A 26,033-nucleotide genomic window follows, 5' to 3' on the forward strand; every position below is an offset into this window, starting at 1 on the left:
AATTAAGAGATTATTAAACACAGATAAATGAATCTCAGACTTATTGCCAATAAAAATGTAAATAAGTTATTTTGCAAAACGCAAAGCACACAAACCTTTAGAGTGCTTGATTTGACAGATATTTCTAAAGACTTTTAGCTTGACAAAAATTCACTAATGCTAAAGGAACTCTTGCAAAAAAACTCAGCATTTTAAAGAAAGGCGGGAAAAAATAAAATCAACTGAGCCTGTTTACCAAGACAATCCACTATGCCCTCAAATTCTAAGGAAAATTTCCCATGCTGCGGGATCCTGGAGACCTGGGATCGAGTCCCACGTCAGGCTCCTTGCGTGGAGCCTGCTTCTCCCTCTGCCTGTGTCTCTGCCTCCCCCCCCGCCCCCCGTCTCTCATGAATAAATAAATAAAATCTTTAAAAAATAATTTAAAAAAAAGAAAAGAAAAGGTCCTATGCTAAAAAGCACTGGAAAAAAAAAATCCCATGCTCTCCTGTTAAGAGGTGGAATTAGGAAACTCACTGATGATGAAGTAATGTGATCAAATCACTACAGGGTTTGAGATTTGATTCATGAAGAGAGACCCCAGTTTTAAATGGGTGGATAAGGACTGAAAAGTTATTTTAAAGACAGCATCAGTCCAAAATCTTTTTACTTGACTTACCAGACTTAATAACGAATACAGTCACACTTGACAAATTCTATTCTGAATATCCAAGAATCCATCTGTGCCTCTTGCTTGGAGACTTTCCATTCTCTATGCATTCAACTATAAGCTTTGGTGAGCATTTGACTCTTTAGGGAAGAGGTTAGAATGTTATATCAGGACAATATAAGCCTCCCTATTTTATTACATTTCAGATATTTTGGAAATGTTGCTGGTTACGTGTTCAGCCTTCGTTTATGGTGTTGCTTGGCCCATGGAACCCTCAGTTGGTTATTGGGATATTGGGATCCCCAGTGAACAGTCTCACTCAGGAAGACCAGCTCTGCATTTGAAAAACATTTAAGTGGATCAGAGCCATGCCTTAAACTGTACCAACTGCTAGTTGTAACTTCTTCATATGCCACTGTGTGGTGGAAAAATCACAAATTCGCCCTTGGTTTTCTTAAGGAGTCCTTCTCTGAAGGGAGGGGTAGTGGATTCTTAATATCTGTGCTGCCGTGGCCTCCAAAGCCAGACATTCCTCGTGAATATTCCCCCAGGCCAGGCCTTTTATTCCAGGCCGAATATTGAGGCCAGCAATCAATAAGTTGGTTCTCCATCTGCCTTTGACAGAGGAAACACCAGGCTGACACCAGCCAGTCTGGGATCAGCTGTTTCCCGGCCTTTGATCTGCTCAGCTAGGGCTGTCTAAGCTCCCTGGGCCTCTGCTTCAGCTTAGATACAGGCCACGTCCTGCTGATATCTCCTCCAAGGCCTATTGTAGCCATTGTATTTGAGGAGGGGATCACCTGTCAAAGTGACTGGTTACAACCCCTCCTTGACTGCGGGAAGCCTTTTTGATTCGGGGCAGATGATAATGAGAGTCTAATTGAGTGATTAACTACCTCAACTGACTTGGAGGTTTTAATGACACCTCTACATTATGGTCTGCGTTTCTCAGCAGGCCCTCAGTTTGTAACTGTAGGTCCGTGATATTTGCAATTATAAGCCTTTCCTTTAACCAGCAGGGATTTAATAAATGGACTTGGTTAATCATAGCTAGATGCTCCTCACATCCGACTTTGTTGTGAAAAACATGTATAAGTTCAAGCACATGATTGGATGATTAAAACAGGCCATTTCAAGTCCGTGGCTCTATGCATAAGAGGGAGACTGAGTTTGGAAGATTTGGGTAAACCAAATCTTGATGACCAACATAAGCTTCAAGAAGGGAAAAATATCTAAAGATAAGAACTGGTTTTTAAGTGTTGCCATGCCTATGAGAGCCTGCCTAGATATACTGTCTTTAATTAACTGGGTCTGAAGAGCCTATTAATGCAATGTTAAAAGGAACCAGTCTCCATGGGTTCTCACAGTGGGAAAGGTATCCAGGGCTTTCAATTTACAAGGTCTTATTACAAAAGTGCCCTGCTGTTCTGGTCCGTGTTCTTTCTGCCTGGGAGCAATTTAATGATCTGCTTTAGAGCAGAGAAATGGTCAGAGAGAAAATGTTCAGTGTTATGTGTTAGCAATCAAATACCCAATGGAATTTACAATGGTAACCAGACACTTCCTTTTCATATCAAAGTAGAACAAGGACAATGACATAAATACATTTGATTTGAAAAACCCTAATTGAACAAACTGGTAGTCCTCTGTGAGTGTTTGTTGATAGTATGAGGCTAGTATTGACTATGATGCAAAGTGCAAATGATCTAGATGAAATGTACAATGTAAGAGAAAAAAAAGGAAGAGAAGGAAGAAAGAAAGCTTTTTTAAAGAGAATATGGCTTTTGACTTGAAAATACCTTAATGATCTGTTCTTCATTTATTCAACATCATTTAAGAAATATTTATAATTATCTAAAAAAAAAAAGAAATATTTATAATTATCTATCATGTCCCAGGTCTTCTATTGCCTATGGTGGGGTTAACCACTATCCACATGGTGCTTGCAGGCAAGTAACTAATCTACCCACTTTTCCTTTCTTTATTCACTTAACTGCTGATAAATGACTATAATGTAACAATTATTATTATATTCTGTTGATAATATTTTGATTACCTTTATTTCCCTAGGCCTAAATGCAAAGGCCTAAAAATATCATTGGTGAATAAACAAACAAATGAATATTTATGGAAAAATTCCTGATCTGGTCGATGCGGTCCTCACTGAAAGCACAGACATAAAACAAATACTTACGGTGCAATGTGATAAAAAAAAAATATATATATATATATATATATATATATATATATATATATATATATATATAAAATAGCAATTTGCACATGGTGCTAAGAAACCATGGAACTGGGACTTAGTCACACTCCTTAATTGAAGTAAGAAAATATAGAAGATGTGAAATTTCAACTGAGTGTGATGAGTTTAGAGAGTCAAGGTGGAAGACAATTCAGAATCGGAGATGAGCTTTGGGCATCTGTTCTTTTAAAATAGAGATTCTAAAATGCATGAAACTTACATTTTACAGAGTGAGGAGTCCTTTATTTCCAAAGGAACTAGCATCAACTAAATGACATAAGAAGAGTTTAAGAATCCTATGTTTTCAATCTTCAAACTGTAGATAGTTGCCCCTTAGAGTTTGTCTTATCTAGGAATAACATATTAGACTAACAGGCGGGTAGGTGAACCAAGCTACTTACACTTTGAAATTTAAGAGAACACTGCAAAATTTTAACTTTATCTGGCGTACACTTTCACCAATAGGATCAGTCTTTCTTCTAGTAAAAGCAAAAACATGGTCTCAGGCACAACATCCAAGACAACTCTGGGATCTCCTCTAGTCTTGCCCCAATGTCATAGTCTACTTTCTCAGATTCACCTTTTCTGACCTTTCAACATACTGTATACCCAAGATATTTCTATAATAAGAGGAATTAAAGCATTGGCTTGAGCCCTAAAATGACAAACTCCTCTCTAGACAAATGGCTTTAGGCTACATCGCTAAAAACTTCCTCCAGGTTTAAGTCAAGAATTATTTGCTTCTGAGGATGGTTTACACTCACACTGTACTTTAACAATGCTCGCAGGTAGATAAAGTGTATCAGGATGTCAAATATGCTGAGTTCATTGAACTGGACCATGTCAGGTCTTTGATTCAAAACAATGAGATGGCATTACATATTATGTAAAATAGAAAATGTGGAGAAAAATGTTGCATACTACAAGAATCATTACTGTGACCCTCTTGCTAGAGGAGAAGCAACCAGACCACTCGAAAATTGAACCCATGAGAGCACAACAAGGCTGTGACCCCTGGCTGGTCACCCATATGAAGTGTTGTTTGCTGACACTACATACACAAAATATAACTCAGTTTTAGCAGACACTGCTGTAGTTCCGTACGAGCAAGTGCGTGCAATGAAAAAGCAAATTGGTGATAGCAGTAACTCAGTAAGTTTATAATGTACAATTGCCACTTGGAAAAGGAACACTTTCTAGTGGGAAAGCTAATAAGGGCAGACAATTGATGAGGTGAGGTAAAAGGTCTAAATTGATGACTTTGGAAAACTGCAAAATGATCATACGTTACGAGTTGACACTTTAACAAAACAGGTTTGAACTGTGTAGGTGCACTTTTACACAGATTTTTTCATATAAATGTGGTACAGTTCAGTAAATGTATTTTTTCTTCCTTCTGATGCTATTAGTAGCATTTTCTTCTCTCTAGCTTATTTGATTGTAAGAATATGTATATGATTGTAAGAATACAGTGTATGATATATATAACATACAAAATACATATTAATTGACTGTTATTGTTGAGACTCCTAGTCAACAGTAGGCTATTGGTAGTTACGCTTTAGGGGAGTCAAAACTTATACTTGGCTTTTCAAAAGCTCAGGGGGTCAGTGCTGCTACCACTCACATTGCGTAGGGGTCAACTGTTCTTTCATTTAAGGTCTCATAGATGCTGTCTCTAACCATGAAACCAGTTGGTTTTTTCATGGGGGGAGCAGTTACTGGATGTGGAGGAACTAAAACAATAATTTGTCCCAAATAATTATTTTGTTTGCAGAAAATATACCCAAGCTTTTTTGCTTTTTTCTTAATCCTTTTTCAAAACACATGCTCCTATATCCCGGGTGTCTCTTATTTGTTAGCTGGAAATGCCTAATAACATATCTTGCCATTGAAATGGCCTCAGAAGAGAATCTCTATTACATATACATTTTATGTTGTCCTTTTGGGGTTTTATAGGATAATATTTGATATCTTCATAGGCTTCCCTAAGGAGAATGAATCTGAATGAAAAGTCAGTTACTGGAATCAATATCTCTAGAATACAAATATATCGTAACTTATAAAATGTTACTTTCAAGAAGCAGCCTTCTATTTCTTCAAGTTTTGCCTGTAAAAAAAATGTCTCTCTCAATGCTATCAGGCTATTACTATTTTGTCTATTCAAATATTGAAAATCCTGGGCATCCCTGGGTGGCTCAGTGGTTTAGCGCCTGCCTTTGGCTCAGGGCATGATCTTGGAGTCCCAGGATCAAGTCCCCGAATCAGGCTCCCTGCATGGAGCCTGTTTCTCCCTCTGCCTGTGTCTCTTCCTCTCTGTCTGTCTGTCTCTCATGAATAAATAAATAAAATATTTAAAACAAACCCAAATACTGAAAATCCACTGAGGCTGCAACATTTCTCACATCTAAATGAACCCTTGTCACAATCCTCAAGCAAAAGAATCACGCATTTCAGCATACACAACTTTGCAGCTCACACTCTAGCATGAGCCCATAATAATAGCACCCAAATAATGTTTTCACATGCGTATAACATGTCTTTCCTCTTTTAGAAGTATGACTTAGAGAAGTTTATCTGGAAAAGTGTATATAGACATGTGCACGTGCACACACACACACATTGATGGAGTGATCTGCAAGATGTGATGTCACACTATATATAACCTTCAAATAACCTGTGATTGGTATGAGGAAGACATGAAAAACTCTAAAGAACATATTTTAAGAGGTTAAAAAGCATTGAATATTCATTTTCCTACTCTATAGGAAAGGAGGTTGAACATCTTACTAATTCATTAAGAAAAATCACTAGCCATTCCTCTCTTATAAGATCATAGACTGTTACAGTCTTGGAGCAGGAAGAAAAGACCTGGTACAGTAATTCTACAGAAAGGACTTAGAATATCCAGCTTTCTAAATAGTGAAAATCCAAAGAGAAAACTGTGACTTGTCTACCATCCCAGAGCTATGTGTTGGCCTTGCTGAAATTAGGACCCAAGTGTTCTTGGTATACACCACCCTGTTTTCCTATTCTCCGTATGCTACCTTTACTTCTACTTAATGTGAATTTTGTGGGGGGTAGAAGGGAAATAGTCTTTCTCCGGGAAGAAAGAAGCTCAAGTCCATGAGCAAGGTTGCTGCTGATTCAGGTTGGTTCGATTGGAACATGGCAGACTGTGGTTTGCTTTATTTGGCCAGGAGCATTTCTCTGTAACCTGAGGATTCATTAGTTTGAAGTACTGGCCTTTTGCCTCTTTCCAAGGCCATTTTAGATGCAAATTGTACCCCAGACATCATTTTTAAGTGACAGGAAAATCTCTGGAGATAACAAGAATCAGTCTGTGAAATTTATGGACCCTTTGCATTTTCTAATCCTTCTTGATAAATGACTCAGTTTCCAGCCAGGGTCTGAACTTAAGAGTTGATAAAGCATCAGCTGAAGTTGCTGGCTACTAAATCAATGTAAGCGATGGCTTAATCAGCCTTTCTGCTCCTTCCACTGCCTTCCCCCAGAATTCCCGCAGACTTCTATGGAGCCAGGTCAGCAAGAGACAGCTCCCCAACAGACCATCTGTAGCCATCAGACAGCATGGGAAGAGAATGTTGACCAGCAGAGTGACTCAGTTCCACTATTGAGGCTATTGGCATTCTGCAGAGCAAGACAGAAATCCTTAATTTAGAGGTTGTGGAAGTTTGGGGAGCACTGGGTGTTATACTGTATGTTGGCAAATCGAACTTCAATTAAAAAAAAAAAGTTTGGGGAGGAGTTGTATGCCAGGGGGAACATTAGAGCAAAATGAGTTACAGTAGGAGGTTGACAACTTGGTCATTTGAAGAGAAAACACCTCTGGTGATACCTCGTACCTAGCTGGCTTTGAAAATCTCGAGTAAGAATTCATACCCAGGGGGGAGAACCCACAGCATATTCGAAGGTTTGCAAACCCTTGTGAGTGGGGACAGAGCATAGCTTTTGATCAAGGGAAGGCCTTCTTCAGTTTTCTCCTCCAAAATTAGGTTATGGGAATTTCTCAAAAAGCCCATCTGCTCCTGGCAGATTGAGATGGGTGTCCACTTTTTTTCTTTTTTTTTAAGATTTTATTTATTTATTTGAGAGAGAGAACGCGAGCCTGATGCCAGGCTAGATCCCAGAACCCTGAGATCATGACCTGGGCCGAAAACAGATGCTTTACCAACTGAGCCACCCAGGTATTCCTGGGTTTCCACTTTTCTGAAACCAAAGTTTTGGCATGTAATTTTAAGTGTAGATTGACGTCACACAGAGAAATCTCTACAGCCCTTGATTGCTTACCCAGTGTGGCAGTTTGTTTCATTAAAATCGTGTTGCCCATATAAGGAGGTAGTTTAATTACAATGGAATAAAAGTGTAACCGAGGTGTCCAGTGTTTAGTTGAGTGTTTAACTGAGGTGTCTTTCTGCACCCGGGCCCACGAAGAAGCCCGAGGTGCACCCTGGCTTGCTTGCCTTTGTGCACAGGTGAATTGATAATTCACGACTCTCAGCCATCACTCCCTAAGCCTGACTCCAGGAGAACATGAAGACCGTGAGGAAGAAGAGGGAGCTGAGAGGTATGGCTTTCTCTATCCTGTTTGTTAGGATCCCAGAGTGGTTGTCAAGGTAAAGTCTTACTAGACAGATGCTATGAACTGCTGCTTGACTAAGAATAAACCTACCATGAGGGGAAAGGAAGTCTATTTTGGGGAGACAGTAAGTGTTTCCCTATATTCTCTCTATTGAGGTCCTTTTGGTCTTCTCAGCTTTGGCGTTTAAAGTGAGATCCAAGACACAACAGCAAGACCACCTCCAGGGGGAGGCAGGGGGTGTAGGGTTTAAAAATGCAAATTCTCAGGTCTCAATTCAAACTTGCTTACAGCAATTTCAAATTTTCAATTCATCTGTATGTACTTTAAAGCTTGAGAAACACTGTTTTTTTTAATAAATTTATTTTTTATTGGTGTTCAATTTACCAACATACAGAATATCACCCAATGCTCATCCCATCAAGTCCTCCCCTCAGTACCCATCACCCAGTCACCCCCACCCGAGAAACACTGTTCTAAAGAAAGCACCCAATAAAGCTTTTCTTCCTTGAGGGTCTTAAGACTTCCATGGTAGCCCAAGCTTCTTGTGGTCAAATCTACCTCTTTGAAGAGAAATAAATTATATAGATATAAATATAAATATAGGTAAATAGATATACACAATTATGTGCCTATATGCATATGTGTGCCTATATGAAAACCAGTTTTCCTCTGCATGAGATACTCATTGTGTTTTTTAATGATTCACATGAATTAAGGCTGTTTTTCTCTCCCTCCATCCTTTCTCTTCCTCCTTCCTCCACATACTACCTACTACCTCTTTCTCTCTAAGATACTACCTACTTCCCCTTGCTCTCCAAGATATGGAGAATCAAATCTATCAGTCCATAAACCTTCAGTATTTTAGCATGGAGACAAAAGCGTCTTCTCTTGCTGGTTTAAGGATCTCTATGGAGGTCAGGGGTTGAGAGTCTGTATTCCTCGACATGAATGTGAGATTTTGCTGGCAGACTGATTGATAAAGTGTCATCTGCGATCCCCGCCTGAAATCACAATAAAGCATTCCTCAGGGCCTGTATTGAAGGCCAAAACCTTAATGCAGTGGGATCTCCTATAAAAACATTAAACCTTTTTCATAATTAAAAATTTAACAATTTAGTTTCGGTTGCATGCAGGTTTCCCTAAATGGGTAGACTTGAAAAAACAAAGCTTATTTTTCATCTTTTTTGGGAATGTCCTTAAGCAGGTACAAAGAACTTTGTGGCCAGATGGGAGTTTGTTTAATAAACCAAAAGCTTGCTCTAAAACCCAAGTTCCTTTTTTTAGTGGATTTTAAATAAATTACTGAGTAAACAAATATTTACTTTTAGCCAATTGCTACAGTAGGAGACAGAAATGATAGGTTTTTCTAGTAATAATTTTTGGATTTTCATATACACACTTAGCTCTGTACTGCTTCATTTCAAAACTCAGGGAAAATATCTATGATTACAGATATAAACTGGTATCCCTGGAGTTTTAAAAATATTTTCTTCCAGATAATTTTCCACATCCAAATTTAGAGAGTAAATGATCCAATCCTTCCTTCTGATGGCAAAGGGGAAACACAGAGTAGAGGAATGCAAATTAGGTATACTCATAGTCAAATTGGATTTTTGAATAACAGTAAACAGTGATCATCATTAACAATAATAGTATTTAGATAAGGAAAATATTGTAGCTTAATGTTTTTCCAATATCGTATCCTTTGGAGTTAGAATAACCACAATATTCTTCTTGGAAGTGAAATAATCCCACAGATCCAACAGATAAATGAATCAAGAAAAAAAAAAAAAACTAGAGAAAACAAGCAGCCCATCTTTCAATTTCTAATTTATATGTCTGTACACTTTTTCATTTATGATTTTCTTATGACCAATGTCATAGCAACAGATCCAGAATGAGACAATCACATTTGTGGTGAAATAGCAATTCACATTATTCTTGTTTATGTCATGTCTCTAAGTACTAAAATACTGTAATGCACAGCTGGATAGTCAGAGAGGATTCATCTATTATCTATCTATCTATCTATCTATCTATCATCTATCTATCACTGATTTATTTTTAGGAGCCAGACAGGTATTAGAAAATACCAGCCAGGTATTTTCCAGGTCTCCAGGAAAGCAAAATTGAATGCATTTTTGTGTGTATGTGTATAAATATGCTGCCAGAAAGGAAATTTGCATGGTATTATGTGCTTACACAGACTGAACTGGAAGGAAGTAATTTATGCAGATATATTTATGATGATTTAGACTCGTTCTGCACATAGTATTAATTTTTAAAATTAATACTTATTTTAAATTACACAAACAGCAAAATTTATTGGGAAACATTGTATAATTCAGAAACATTGTATTCTCTAGGTTTAAAAGGATGAGTATACAAATTACTAACCTTACAGGTTTACTGAGAGAGAAAGAGATGGGGAGAGAGAGGGTGAGAGAAGAGAGAGAGGCATGAATTTTTAGCAGAATGAACGTCCACTGATTCCATATTATTGAATATCATCTAAGGGCTCAATTTCCCTCCCAATCGCCAAAGTCCTTTCTATTCCTAAATTTCACTAGGTCTTGTCTTTCAATTTCTAATAAACAGTGTGATTAGGATATTTTTCCCTGAGAAATTTCAATAAGGAAACATATTCATATTTAAAACTGACAAAAATCCTTTCGCACATTAAAGATATATGATTGTCATCCGTCAACAGAGAGAAGGTTGAAAGAATAAACAGCAATGGAATATTCAGAGTTAATGGGTTAGAGTGAGGAACTTAGAACTTTGGAAAATTCTAGAAAGTTTTGCTAGGAAGTGTGAACTCAGCTAGGAATCCAGAAGCACATACATAAAGCTAAAGGGAAATAATATGAGTTCTCAATACTAGGGAGTAGGACACACTAGAAGCAAGCTTTGCTTTCTCCAGAACTTTGCCACTGCTAACTCTGTCAGAATTACACACACACACACACACACACACACACAAAAGGAAGCTGATGAAATGCTTCTGGAACAACCCGATTCATGGATTTTGAAATAGTGGATACATGTGCCACCTTTTAGTCATTTCTGGCTTTTAAGTTTCTGGGCAAATATGAATAATCACAAAGAGAGTACACAGAGTAATACATGTTATGAAGGACTAGCTAGTAATTGTGGTTCGGCTTCTGTGCAATATTTACTACCTGGTGGCCCCACCTGAGAGTGGCTCATGGGCAACTGCCCCTCCCTTCTCTGCATCGCCACACCAGGCTGTGCCAGTTGCCTAACCAGTCCATGGCTCAGGAGGACTTCGCAGGTCCCTTGAGTCGCAGGAATCAATTCTTGCTCCAGAGACACTCTTGGCAACTTCAGGAGGTCCGGCAAAGATACAGTGGTGTTCTTTGTATCTTGCGTTCTTCAAATTCTCTTCTACGTTAAAAGGTGACTTTCCTGAGCAGGAGCTCCTCTACATATCCCAGAGGCAAGGTGGGTGACAGCCGTAAATTTTGGCCTGTTTCCTGTTGGTTTGTTTTAATGAGTTACTTGCAGTATAAACTCAAACCCTGCAATGGAGGGCTCCATACTAGGTCTTGAGGTTAAAGGTTTCATGAGGAACACAAATCCCCAACTGGCCTAGAGTCCAACATATGCTCCTGTTTTTCTTGAAAATCTGCATGTATAAAGCAGGGCCTCTCTCTTTCTTCAGATCTATATAAGAATGGGCACATACTTGATTTCAAGCCCAGGGAATGCAAAAGCCCACATATCCGAACGCATCAAGGTAATTAGCAGAACAAAAGTCTTTCCATTTAATAATATCCAAGCTGGCAAGAAGACAGTGTTGATATATGTAATTCAAGCATTTGCTCCTCTTCATATGGAAGCAAAGTCCTATCACCTGATAATATCCACACTTCTTAGAAGAGTGTTGTCACTTAAATAACTTCACTCTTATTACACTAACAGTATATTAAATCTATAATCTAGATCACTAACATGTCTAGGGAGATGAAAAACATCTATTTGCCTCCTCTGCTTTGCTCAATCTTAAGATGGGAAATACTATGGTCTGAATGTCTGTGTCTGCCCCCCGCCCCCAATTCAAACATTGAAGTTTTAAACCTCAAGATAATAGTATTAGACATGGAGCCTTTGGTAGGTGGCTAGATCACTGGGGTGGGACCTTAGGATTGGGATTCGTGGTCTTATAAAAGAAACCCCAGAGAATTCATTTATCCTTCCACCATATGAGGACACAGTGAAAAGACCTCTCTGTGAACCAGAACAAAGGCTCTCTCCGCAACCCAACCATGGTGGCATCCTTGTCTTGGATTTCTAGTCTTCAGAACCGTGAGAAATAAATTCCTGTTTTCTATATGCCATCCAGTTTATGGCATTTTGGGAATGGCAGCCGGAAAGGACTAAGACAGGAGGGTAGGTAGGTACTTACTTATTTTGAAAGAAATTGTTATTTGTTTACAATCTCATCAGAAATTTCTGAGGGGATCCCTGGGTGGCTCAGCAGTTTAGCACCTGCCTTTGGCCCAGGGTGTGATCCTGGAGTCCCTGCATGGAGCCTGCTTCTCCCTCTGCCTGTGTCTCTGCCTCTCTCTCTCTTTTTCTCTCTCTGTCTCATTAATAAATAAATAAAATCTTAAAAAAAAATTCTGCTCCAGGGGCAGCTGGGTGGCTCAGTCCATTAGGCATTTGACTCTTATTTTTATTTTTTTATTTTTTATTTATTTTTATTTTTTTATAAATTTATTTTTTATTGGTGTTCAATCAGGCATTTGACTCTTGATTCTGGCTCAAATCATGATCTCAGGATCCTGGGATGGAGCCCTGCATCGAGCTTCCTGCTCATCTGGGAGTCTGCTTCTTCCTCTCCCTCTGCCCCTCCTCATGCTCTCTTTCTCTCTCTCTCTCTCTTTTTTTTTTTTTTAAGAAATTTGTGCTCAGGGACAATATCCTTATTTTACAATTTTTATACTGCCCAAAGCACCTAATGCAGTGCCTTGTAGATTCATCTGTTGATAAACAAATGAATGGGTGGATCTACTAAAAGAAGACCATAAGTGTACCTTAAAGTCTTAGAAAAATGTGGCAAACAGACATTTAAATAAATGCTAGCTCTTATATTCATTTCCATAGAATGAAGCAGGTGGTTAGACGTGATAATCCTCTCAATTCTCCCTCTCGTTGTCTCTTGAGTGCACTATATTTGGGGTTTTTGTTAGTATGTCTCCCCCGCCCAGCCCCACATTTATTCTTACAGCTTTGTCTACCTTGGGCACTGACTCTCTTACCTCTGACAGGGATGCAGACACGGGCTTCACAAATAAATTGGAATCAGAGGAGCCCATGGCTGGGCTTTTAGAGTTAATGGACGGAGTAATAAAATGAACCAGAGATAAGTGTGCTGATTGCAGTGGCCAAGACATAGATGAAGTGATGTCATGGGAAACACCTGGAATCTTGGTCAGCTCTCTTCTCACTGAGAACGTGCTATCAAGTCTCTGGTCTGTGGTTTTGCCCCCAAAACCCCAGGCAGCATCTGAAAAGAATGCACTGAAGCAACTCTTCTCTTTCTAAATATATCTTTGAAAAGACACTCTAGATAGTCTGTTTAAATTTGGGAACAATTTTGTCAGGAAATGTATAGTCCATGTTACACTTAACAAGAAAGTGTTTATCCAAAGCGTTAATACAGATGAGTCATCTCACACTCAAATGCCAATTCTTTGGAGGTGGGATTCCTGTAAACAGCCAGACACTTTGAACTTATGGTTTTCACTTTATGTCATACTCTAACCACTAAAACAACACACCACCATGGAGTTCTTCCCTGCTAAACCAAAACACACCCACCTCATGGAAACTGACTCTGGAAAAATGAGAAAGGAAAGTATCTTTCTAGAGAAAGCTCATGTTCATCTCCTGGATTTTTGATGGATCTTTCCCTGCAAATAGGACCTGGTTACACTCAGCACACTGGTTTGAGACCCGGGGAGCTGGCTCTAGCTAGGGTGAGTTGCTCTGCAAACGTTATCTACACCTACAAGGACCCAGGCAACTCTTGAGAGAATGACCTGCTTTGGGGATTTGACAACCTCTCAGCTTCGCTCATGAAAACAATTACAGATTCAAAGCTCCCTTTTGACTTTCTTGCCTCACCTTCTCCGTACCTACGTTATAGTGCCATTACTTCTTCCTTCGTCCACCTTCCCCTGCTTGAAGGCAAGGGTCCCCATCTTAAGAGTTTTTCAGTCTCCACTCGTAACACAGTCCTCCCATCACACTGGAAGTACTCCACAAATGCTTGTTGAATAAATGAAGGAATGAGAATCTTTTTATTATTTCAATGTATTCAGTTCAACTTAGCAACTATATGAATTAGGTAATTGGAATTATGGTTGAGGACAGTATGTTGCTTCCCCTTGGTACTTTTATAATGTAGAGCAATTTCTATAAACTCTGGCCTCAGAATTTGGTAGTTACTTGTTTTGGGTATATGTGTTTTTCCTCTAGAGCAGCCCTTGGAAATACCAGTAGGATTAAATTACGGTGATGTCTTTACGCACAACTCAGTACACTGGAAGTATTGAACCAAATGTGGCTATGCCTTTAGAACTATTTAAGTATCTGGGTATCAGTTAGTCAGGGCACCGTCTCTGTTCATCTGACCTGCACAGCAAATCTCCATGAAAATGATGTGGTAAAGGTGGAAACTCATATCCTGAGGAGATGGTGTGAAAGTCTGAAGTAATTTTTTGGCGTAGAATGAATGAGTGATTGGGAACATTAGAGTACAATGTAGAATTTAATCCCTGCCATGAGCACGGGAAAGCCCTGGGCACAGTTGAGACTGCATTTTATCTGTATGAACAATGATTTTATCTGCATATTCCAAGTGGCAGCTGAGGGTGGTTAATTGGATTTTTCAGACCTTTCATCAATCAAGAAGGGAGGAGAGATAAAAGGAAGAGAGAAAGCGAGGGATTTTAAAACTTGAATTATCAAGATTTACTGCTTCTCAATTGCCATGTCCCTGATGTGTTTTAATCACTTGTAAGATGTGTTGAAAGGAAACTCTTATGAGTAATAAAGAGTAGAAGTTTGTGAATGATTTATAGATAGAAATATATGGAACTGATTTAAAATCTCTCCCTCTAATTTGCCGGGTGTTTTGTTTTGTTTTGTTAAAGTAGGTTCTTTTATATTTTTTATTGAGATATAATTTACACAGATTTTTAAGTTCCATGAATTTTGACAAAAGCATACACCCCTGTGAGCCACACCGCACTTACCACCCTCTTGGAAAACCCACCATTCTGATTCTTATAGATTAATTTTGCCTCTTCTGGAATTTCATGTAAATGAAATCAATTAGTATACACTAATTTTATCTACCTTCTTTATATTATGAGACTATCCTGCAATATGTTTAACCATCCTCTTCATGGACATTTGGACAGCTTTAAGTTTTTGTCTATTACAAATAAAATTCTTATGAACATTCTTGCATGCGGTATTTTTTCTTGCATGTGTTTTTTGGTAGACTTATATTTTCTGTTTTTGTGGCTAGATAACCAGAGGCAAAATTCCTGGGTCACAGAGTTGGTAGGTGTATATGTAACTTTATGAGAAACTATCATAGTGATTTCGTGTTTTATTTTTATTCTTATTTTTTAAGAGGAAATGTCCATCTATTTATTTATTTATTTATTTATTTATTTATTTATAGATTTTATTTATTTATTCATGAGAGACACAGAGAGAGAGAGAGAAGCAGAGACATAGGCAGAGGGAGAAGCAGGCTCCATGCAGGGAGCTCCTGACATGGGACTCGATCCCGGGTGTCCAGGACAAGGCCATGGGTTGAAGGCGGTGCTAAACAGCTGAGCCATCCGGGCTGCCCTGATTTCCTGTTTTCTATTCTCACAGCAGTATTTGAGAATTGTGGCTGATTCACATTCTCACTAATACTTGATGTTGTATGACTTCTTTATTTTAGGCAGGCAAAGGGGGCATGTCATGATATCTTATAGTCGCTTTAATCTGCAATTCCCTAGTGGCTGATGATGTTGAGCACTGTCATTGTTTGGGCTGTTAGAGCAAAAATACCATAGGTTGGGTGGCTTATAAGAACAAACCTCTATTGTTGAAGGACTTCTAAACTGCTCTATTACTTACTTGGGTGAGATTCAGTTTTATCATATGTAAAGTAGGGATAATTTACCGTCTTCAAGATACCATTAGGAGAATAAATCATGCGCATACAGCACTCACTTAAGTACTACTAAGTAAATTGCAATTGGCGTCTATGAAGTGAATGGGTTGTGACACAGATCTTCCAAGAAAACCATCTCTATTCTACTCATGACTAGGTATGTCATCATGGCCCCAGAACACTTATTATTCACCCATCAATGGATGAATGGATAAAAATGATGTAGAAATATACATAATGGAATATTCTTCAGCCACGAGAAAGAAGGAAATCCTGCCATTTGTGACAACATGGATGGATCTTGATGGCATTGTGTAAGTGAAATAAGTCAGACAGAGAAAGACAAATAGTGTAAGATATCACTTCTATGTGGAATCTAAAACAGCTGAACACATAGAAACAAAGTAGAATGATGGTTACCAAAGACTGGGGGTTGTAGAGCAGCTGGGGAAATGCTGGTCGAAGGGTACAAACCTGCGGTTAAAAGATGAATAAGTTCTGGAGATCTAAGGCAGCATTGTGAATATAGCCAGCAATACTGTATCATAGGCTAAAGTTCTAAGAGAGGAGATCTTAAGTGTTCTTACCCTGAAAGGAAATGACAATTATGTGAGGTGGTAGATATGTTAGCTACTGCTACAGTGGTAATCATATTCTAATATATAAATATATCAAAACAATACCTTGTACACATAAACTTACATAATGTTATGTCAATTCTATCTCGATTTAAAAAATCTCTCTTTTTTTGGAAATGATATCTGTGTAGACTTAAAAGTTCAGTCTCAAGATTTTTTTCTCAACTCTTCTATCACTCATTTAGGTTTTTGTTTTTTTTACATTTTATTTATTTATTCATGAAAGACATAGAGAGAGGCAGAGGCACCGACAGAGGGAGAAGCAGGCTCCATGCAGGAAGCCCGATGTGGGACTTGATCCTGGGACTCTGGGATCACACCCTGAGCCAAAAGCAGACGCTCAACCACTGAGCCACCCAGGCATCCCCATCACTTGTTTTTAAAGTCCCTGAAAAGACTTGTATTATCTCTTCCTTCTAGCAACAACTCTGTCCTATGTCTAAAAATAACTATTCTTGGAGCACGTAGGTGGCTCAGTCAGTTAAAGCATCTGACTCTTGATTTCAGCTCAGGTCATGATCTCAGGGTTGTGAGATTGAGCCCCATGTCGGGGTGTGTGCTCAGGGGGAGGTCCACTTGAGATTCTCTCCCACTGCTCTCTCTCTCTCTCCCCCCTTTCTCTCTCTAAATAAATAAATCTTTAAAAACAATTTTCTGTTAGCCTTTCATTTTCCAACTCCATTTGTGTTTTCATATGGAAAGTCTATACTAAGGACTAAGTTACATTAAAGAAGTGGCTGACAGCAAGTTATTTGCATCACCCAGGCAAATAAAGATACCTGGCTCCTTGACATCTTTCTTAGTTGTCTTGTTTATTCAACGAGGTAACTGGAAAGCATTTCATTTTCAGGTGTTCAATAAATACCTGACAACTGGTTACCAAGAGTTCAGCTACAGTCTATGCAAAAAAAAGAGATTAATGTTATACTGCACAATTAGCATATCTGGCAAATGTAGACTTGGGTCCACATTTATTGATGTACCACTTTCCTAGATTTAGAAAGAGCTTGAGATGGCTTACATACTTTTTTAGTAGATAAGCTAATATGCACAAATCAATTTGATTTGTACTAGTTCAGCCAGTGTGTATGTTTCCAGATAAAAAATATTATCTCCATTTAAATATTTATTTGCTCATTGTCAATGTCAAATTGTGCTACAAATGCCTGATCAAAGATGATTAATAATAATGAAATCCTTAATACAGTTACTGTAGAGCTCATCATTTCCCTTGTCTCAGGCCCAATTATAAACTCTATATTTTCACCATTTCTTAAGAGATCTTAAGAGTCAAAATTTTAAAATCACATGTACATTCCTATTAACAATAAAAATAGTAATAATAACTATTTATGAATGTTAGATACTATACTATTACCTAATAAGTACTTATGCTGATATTGTTGAAGGCATATTTTATCCTTAATTTATAGATAAGAATCTCATGCATATAGAAATTACTTATCCTTCCAATATAAGTTATAGAGCTGAAACTTCACTATAGGTCTCTCTAATGCCAAAGACCAAGCAACTAAATGATATTGAAAATTCGGGATCCCTGGGTGGCGCAGCGGTTTGGCGCCTGCCTTTGGCCCAGGGCGCGATCCTGGAGACCCGGGATCGAATCCCACGTCAGGCTCCCGGTGCATGGAGCCTGCTTCTCCCTCTGCCTGTGTCTCTGCCTCTCTCTCTCTCTCTCTGTGTGTGTGACTGTCATAAATAAATAAAAAATATATATAATGAAAATCCACATGCAAGTTTCAGAACTGGACACAATCACAAATCACAATTTGTGATCAATGATTAAAGGATAACAGGACTTGGTTCTCAATCTTGCAACAGTTTTCTTTGATATTCTTAAAGAAATGTGATCTCATTTCAATTATTGAATCCATAAGAATAGATGTCAATGTAGGTAGTGGAGGTTTCACACTAAGAAACTTAACTTTCTAAGTAGCCATATGGAGATATCAGGATGACAAAGACACCTGTAATTTTAATCAAAACATCAAAGCTCCAAAGCAAGATGGCTTCTTGAGTCTATAAGACCACTGAGGGTAAAAATCTGATTTAGTGAAATATATTTAATTTATTTTAAGATACAAAGTTACATCTAAAGAAATCTGGCATAACTTGTGCAACTATTATATCAATAAATCTTGCTTCAGTAAAGAGATTTTTAAAAGTAAAAATTTAAAAACTATTTTAAAGGCATTTTAATATCTAAATATTTTTATGAAGATTTAAAGATGATAAAAATCTAAATGTCCATAGAATTAATTAATACAGATGATCTGAGTTTGCTGTTTTGCAAACATGGGCAAAAAATATGCTGCTGCTAACGATTATTCAATGTTCTAGTTAACTTCAGATCATATGAGGGTGTGGAGAAAAACTGATAGAATTGTGTTCATCGTGACCTCCCCAAGCACCTAGCACATGGAAGAGAGTAGAACAGGTCAAACAATAGGACTTGTGACTGAACAAAATATGGGGCATTATACATTATGTAGCATTAGCCATGTGTTGTTACCTTGGAAAATAAATTTATGACGAAACATAAATTAGAATTAATTACCAAAACATTCACTACTTGAAAATACTGCATATAATGATATTTATCTTTTTAAGTAATTTTTTTACTATCCTATTGCCATCTAAATGTTAAACATTAGATAACCAGAACATTACATGACTAGACATAATGGACAATTTCTTAGGAGATACAAACTACTGGATTGAGTCAGGAAGGAAATCAGAATATACCTGTAAAAATAAAAAGCCTGGATTACTAATCAGAAGTCTTCCCACAAAGAAATGTCCTGGCCTAGATAGCTCTACGGGTGAATTCTACCAAACAGTGAGATAAGAAATAACACCAATCTTGCAAACTCTTCTAAGAATAGAAGGGGAATACTTCTAAACTCATTTGATGAGGCAGATTTTACCCTTACATAAAAACCCAACAAAGACATCACAAGGAAGGAAAACGATTAAACAATATTTCCTATAAATTTAAACCTGAAAATAAATTACTAGGAAACTGAATCTAGCAGTCTATAAAAAGGGATTATACACCATGAACATATCAGACTTACTCAGGATTGTAAGACTGGTTCAACATTAGAATTCCAATTACATACACCATTTTAACAGAATAAAGGGAAAAGAGCACATGATTATCTCAATCAACAGAGAAAGAATATTTGACCAAATCATCACTTTTTCATGAAAAAAAAAAAAACTACCCAGCAAACTCAGATGGAAGGCAACTTCTCTAACCCAATAGAGTGTCTATAAAAATTCTATAGCTGGTATCATATTAATGGTGAAAAATTGAAAGCTTTCTCCCTAAGATCAGGAACAAGACAAGGACATCTGATCTCACCAATTCTATTCACTATTGTACTGGAAATTTTAGCCAGGGCAACTGGGCAGGAAAATTAAATAAAGAGCATCCAGATTGGACAAGAAGAAGCAAAACTATCTTTATTTGCTGATGACATGAGCTTGGGTATGCAAAATCCTAAGGAATCCATGGAAATACTATTAAACATAATTAAAGAGTTCACTAGAATTGTAGGGTGTAACATCAATATGCACAAATCAATTTGATTTTTATACACTAGCAATGAAAAATCTGAAAATAAGAAAATTCCGCTTACAGAAGAACCAAAACAAATATGATCCATAGGAATAAACCTAACCAAATAAGTGCAAGCTTACAGTTTGAAAAGTGTAAAACATTGCTGAAAGAAATTGAAGAAAATCTAAATAAATAAGAAAAAAATCCCAAATTTATGGATCAGGGGACTCATTTTTATTTTGTTAAAATGAGAATATGCCCCAAAGCCATCTATCTACAAGTCAGTGCAATCTTTATCAAAACTGTGACAAGCTTTTTTTTTTTTTTCCAGAAAATGATAAGTTGATCCTAGACTTCACCTGGACATTTGAGCAATAATTCAAGCAACCCAGGATAGCCAGAGCAATCCAGAAAAGAACACAGCAGGAGGACTTACTTTTCCCCATATAAAACTTTATCACAAAGCTACAGTAATGAAAACTGTGGTGGTGGCACACAAGGATAGATAAATAGATAAATGGGGTAGAACTTAAAGTCTAGTCATACACTCACATTTGTGGTCAATGATTTTTTAACAAAGGGTCAAGATGATTCAATATGGAAAAAATAGTCTTTTTTTAACAAGTAGTGATGTGATAGTTGGGTAGTCACATGCAAAATAATGAAACCAAACACTTTCCTTGCACCATATACTCATTATCTCCAAATGGATCGTAAACTTAAATGTAAGAGCTGAAACCATAAAACTCTTAGAAGAAGTCCGGGAGTAAATTGACATGACCTTGGGTTAAACACAGCTTTCTTAGATATGACAGCAAAACCACAAGTGATAAAAAATAATAAATTGCACTTGATCAAAAATAAAATTTATGTATTCCAAAGGATACCACATGAAGAAGTTAAAAGACAATCCACAGGACAGGAGAAAATATTTGCAAACCATATCTTTGATACAGTAACTGTATCTAGACCATATAAAGAATTCTTATGGGGTGCCTGGCTGGATCAGTCTGTTAGGTGTCTGTCTTTGGCTCAAGCAAGTCATGATTTCAGGGTCCTGGGATGGAGCCCTGCATCGGGCTCCCTGCTCCATGGGGAGCCTGCTTCTCCCTCTCCTCGCTGTCTCATGTTCTCTCTATCTCTGCTGCTATTTCTGTATCTCTCAAATAAATGAATATAATCCTAAAAAGAATTCTTACAACTCAATAATGAAAAAACAAATACAGAGCTTTAAAATAGGTAAAGTAGCCGAATAGACATTTCTTCAAAAAAAAAAAAATAAAAATAAAAAAAAGAAAGAAAGAAAAAGGAAGAAGAGAAACAAACATTCAATAAGCACATGAAAAGTTGCTTGATATCATTATACAAGGATCTGGGCAGAGGTTGCTCTAAAGATATACAAATGGCCAATGATCACATGGAAAGATTCTCATTCTCATTAGCCATTAGTGAATGCAAATCAAAGGCATGATTTTATGTTACATTTTATACCAACGTGATTTTATGCCAACACTCATTGGCATGGCTCTAATGAAAATGACAGAAAGTAACAAGTGCTAGGGATGCTGGAGAGAAATCAAAATGCTTACACGCTGCTGGTGAGAACGTAAAATGGTAAAACCACTGTCAAGCTGTTTGGCAGATTCTCGTCAGTGTAAACATAGTGCGACCCAGCAATTCCATTTCTAGATATATACTCAAGAGGAATGGACACTTATGCCAGCACAAAAACTTGTATACGAATGTTTACAGCAGCTGTATTCACAGTGGCCAAGAAATGGGAAAAACCCAAATGTCCCTTGACCGAAGGATGGGAAAATAAAAAGTAATGCATTCATGCAGTGGAATAGTATTTGGCAATATAAAGGAATGTATATAGAGATGAACTTTGAAAAATATCACGCTTCGTGAAATTATGCTGAGTGATTACATTTGTTTTCAAAACAGAAAGAAAGAGAAACCTCAGCTCAACCCACGCTGGAGTCCTCACACTTCCTGACATGTCACTGTGGAGCGTTTAATGGTAGGGACCTCTGAACAACAGGATTAAAGACACACTAAATTCTATTGTTACATTCCCCATGGCTGACCCATACTGTTCTTTTATAGTAAAAGGATTCACTTGTAAGAGAGATATGAGTAGGGCTAGTCTGTTTACCTAGGTGGTAAAATTAAAGCTCTCATTTTGTACTTTGTGGGAGGGCTTGTAAATGCGTAACTCTTCTTTACAATTTCTCTGAGTATCTGGTACAAAACAGAGGACATCTCTTTCTTGAAATCCACCAAAACCCTCTTCCTCCCAGGAAGAGTTCACAGAGGGTCCCCATGTGAGTGATGAAAATGCTCTTTACCTTGAGTTGTAAATTCCTCCCAGAGCTTATTCATAAATGACTAGACAAAGCAGCCACAACATAATTCACTTCACAGTCTATTTCCTCCACTAGTATTTAGACACAACTAGGAATCCCTGCCTGCATTTGGTACTACAGATAAAATATTTGATAGACAGAGCAGTAAGGTAGTTAGATAAGCAGATTGAAAATTACTCTGGAATATGTACACGTTGTAGGAGAACAGATGCAAGGTGTTCTAGGGGCTCAAAGAAAGGAAGCTAACCCAAACTACGATGGTCAAGGAAAGCCTCTAGCAGGCTTTAAATTGTCACCTGAAGTCATAATTTGCTTCTAAAAAGGATGGAGAGGAGAGGAGGGCAGAGGAAGGGCATTCTTGACAATTATTAATGAGATGAAAGGCAGGATGTTGGGAGAACATGCATGTGTGGTCATCTGCAAGTGGTGAGACACATGAGATTATTAGCGGGGCTGCCCATGAGCTGAAGCAAAAAATTGATGACTCAGATGAACTTTATTCCAAAGAGTTCTGAGTTTACACCAAAGGCGTGTGTGAATTTTGGAAAGACCACTCTAACTAAAGCATAGGAGACAGAGTAGAGGGACATAAAAGTGAAGCCGGGAAAAAAAGCAAAGTCTACTGGCATTCACCAAAGAAGCTTCAACCTGAACAAAAGTAGAAACACTTGAGATGTAGCAAGGGATGGATTTTAGAGCAGTTAATAGATATAATGACACTATGGGTAATTGGGGTAAGGGAATGAAGGAGAGGGATGGTTTAGGGTGACTCTCAGCATGCTCTTGTGAACAGCTAAAGACAGGAAGACAGAATCATATAATTTATTGAGAAAGGGAGGTTGGAAAAGCAGTGTCTATTTGCTCCATGAAACAAGCTGAGATGTGCTTGGCACACATTTCGTTTGTGGTGTTCCCCAAATATCTAGAAGGTTGTTGAGCACAGAACTTTGTAGCGCAGGAGACTCAATCACATGCAAGAGAACACTGGAGAGTCGTTGTCATTTAACTGATGAGGAGGGAAGAGTTGTTCATGGAAAAGACCAAGAATGACCAGAGAGAAGTTTTGAAAAAGACTGTTAAATGAGAACATCATAGACACCAAAGAGATGAGGTATTTTCAAGGGAGGAGTCAAGAGTCTCAAATTAGGCAGATAAGTCATGTCACAATAGAGCTGAAAAAAAATGTCCCCTAGATTTTTTTTTTTTTTTTTTTTTTTTTTTTGGTAAAGGGCATGCTCCAGAATTTTGTCAGAGCCTTCCATTGAAGTCCCCACATCAGGCTGGATGGATGGCAAGGTGGGGAGTGAACGGACTGGGAGCTGAGTCAGTGCAGAAAGTGAATAATCACTGCAAAAACATTGCTGTGGAAGAGGAGAGAGAAATATGGACATAAGCGGAAATAACTGTGGACATTATTTATTTCTCTCTTTTCTTTTACATTTTAGTGGGATATTTAGATTGCTTTTATGTTTAGAAGAAGGAGATGGTGGACCGAGGGTTAGTGCTATTGTTTCAAGATGAGGAGAAATACCAGAGACACATCTGAGAAGAGAAATGCCATGGAGCACAGCAAGAGGAATGAAGTTTGTGCAGAAGAGCTACCCCTTTTTCTTCGAGGAGGGAGGATAGATGGAAAAGCAGATAACTGAGTAAAACTGTTGCTTATTTCCTTTGGAAGTCCCAAACAGTAAAGAAACACAATCTCACTGACCAATAATTGATGATGCCATGTCCAAGTGTCTCCGTCTGGCAGGAAGAGCATATGATTTAAGATCGAGGATCTGCCTCCCTGTCTGCATCGGGGCCATTAGGTGGGGAAAAAAATAGGCTTGGTGAGTGGGGGTAGGTAGAGGGGACAAATGAACTCTCCCTGGGTCTGATCTCACTATATTTTTATCCTCCAGGGAAGAGAACAGATGTTCTCTTTTTTGTTGAGAAAGCATCATGCTTCCTCCCCAACTTCATTTTAAACAAGAGGTTTCAAGAGAGGCCACCCACAGCTCCGAGTGTTCCCACTGAGAGGAAAAATAAATGCCAAACCCATGTGCTCTGAGCAAGGAGGAGCAGCTGAAGAGAAAGGGGGGGGGAGAGAAAAAAAAGACGACTTTATAACCAGAACTCCTTGGCTGGATTAGGGGCAAAGATGACATTAATTTTATCATGCTTTTACTCTTATTATTTTTCAACCACTAATAATTCATTGCCATTGATAACAGACCATGTAACAACTTGTTAGTGATCATCCCAGTTTACTAAGCCCAGAAAGTCTGGAAGTTCTTAGGAAAAAACTGTCTAACATTATTTTCTCCCTGGGGATTAACATGGCATTGGGGATGGTATAGAATCCAGGTTATAAAATAGTAAAAAATGATGAGTACTAACAGTGGTGAACAGAAGTTTTTTTTGTTTTCCATAGGAAAGCAGGTGAGAACTGAGAAATTCTGGAGTCAGAAAAAGAAAAAAAAATCCAGATTATAACACCACCTGTTGCCTTTGGCAAATATAGCCTTTGAGAAAATTATTTAATATTTCTATGTATCAATTTTCTCAACCAGAAAATACTTAGTCTAAAATCACATTGTTTAGGGTTAAATAAGTGGATAAATGCAAATATTACATATACTTATATTTAATATTATTTTTATTTAATATTATTTTTATTATACATTTATACTATGTTTATTTACTTATTATTACATAATTAAGATCTTACCAGAAAACAGAATTCACAGATGGTTCAAGTGTGTAGACACTTTAAAGAAGAAACTACTTTTAGAGATAAAGATGGGATAAGGGCATGTAAGGGAATAATAGTAAAGTTTGAAGAGACTTAACAATTGTGGGAAGCCATTAGCACCCCAAGGGATGCGGGGACAAAACAGTGTTACCAGAGGTAGCCAAGATCTAAAACCAGTGGAACCATGGAAAAAGGGATGCCCAGGCGGGGTCACTAGTCATGAGGGCATATAGCCTCTGCCAGATTTGATGTCTATGCAGGGAGGAATCAGGAGAAGGAACTCCTGATCTTATTTTCTCCCATCTTGTATCCTTTTTTGATGTCTGCCATTGGCTGAAGGCAACAGAATCTAACCAATGAAGCAAATTGGGTGATGCTTTCTGCAAAGGTCAAAATTCCAGGGCACAGAGTAGGACACAGAAGAGTACAGAAAAATCTTGGATCAGGACAGCACTAAGTAAAATACTAAAAGATAGTTCCTAGAAGATAGTAAAAGCTTAACAAATATCACCTAAAATTGTTATAACTCTCAAGTTGACTGTGTTGATGAAGAAGGAGATGATGATGGTTATGATCAGGACCATGTATTATAGAAAAGCCTAGAGAAGGAAAGTTTGAGGAATGCATATATTTATGTCTTTCTTTATTTTTTTTCAAATAAAAATATTAAGTGCTAGGCATGTGGCCAGCACTAATCTCCAAGGATTACAAAGGATTGATGGAGGACACAGATATGAAATTGTTGCAATACAAAATGATATGTTCTGGGATGCCTGGGTGTCTCAGTTTAGAAGTGTCCGACTCTTGATTTCAGATCAGGTCATGACTTTAGGGCAATGAGATCGAGCCCTGCATCAGGCTCCACGCTGGGTGTGAAGCCTGCCTAAGATTCTCTCTCACCCTCTCCCTCTGTCCCTCCCCTCCTCTTTAAAAAAACGAACAAATAAATGTTCAAATGTTTGGGGAGATACATATCCAGTGCTTAAGA

The 26,033-nt window shown here is 37.9% G+C and overlaps 2 long non-coding RNA genes across 6 annotated transcripts in view; one reads left to right on the plus strand and one right to left on the minus strand.

Annotated features, from left to right (window-relative positions):
* Window positions 1-26,033, minus strand: part of LOC140607066 (uncharacterized) — a 571,123-nt gene that overhangs the window by 53,851 nt on the left and 491,239 nt on the right. The window lies entirely within an intron of this gene.
* The window catches only part of LOC140607067 (uncharacterized), a 56,803-nt gene continuing 41,100 nt past the window's right edge, over window positions 10,331-26,033 (plus strand). Inside the window, exons 1-2 of the long non-coding RNA XR_012009220.1 lie at window positions 10,331-10,971; window positions 15,873-16,029. This is a non-coding gene — a long non-coding RNA (uncharacterized lncRNA). The remainder of the gene's footprint in view (window positions 10,972-15,872; window positions 16,030-26,033) is intronic.

Source organism: Canis lupus, chromosome 16, assembly GCF_048164855.1.
Source record: "Canis lupus baileyi chromosome 16, mCanLup2.hap1, whole genome shotgun sequence".
Taxonomy (NCBI): Eukaryota; Metazoa; Chordata; class Mammalia; order Carnivora; family Canidae; genus Canis; species Canis lupus.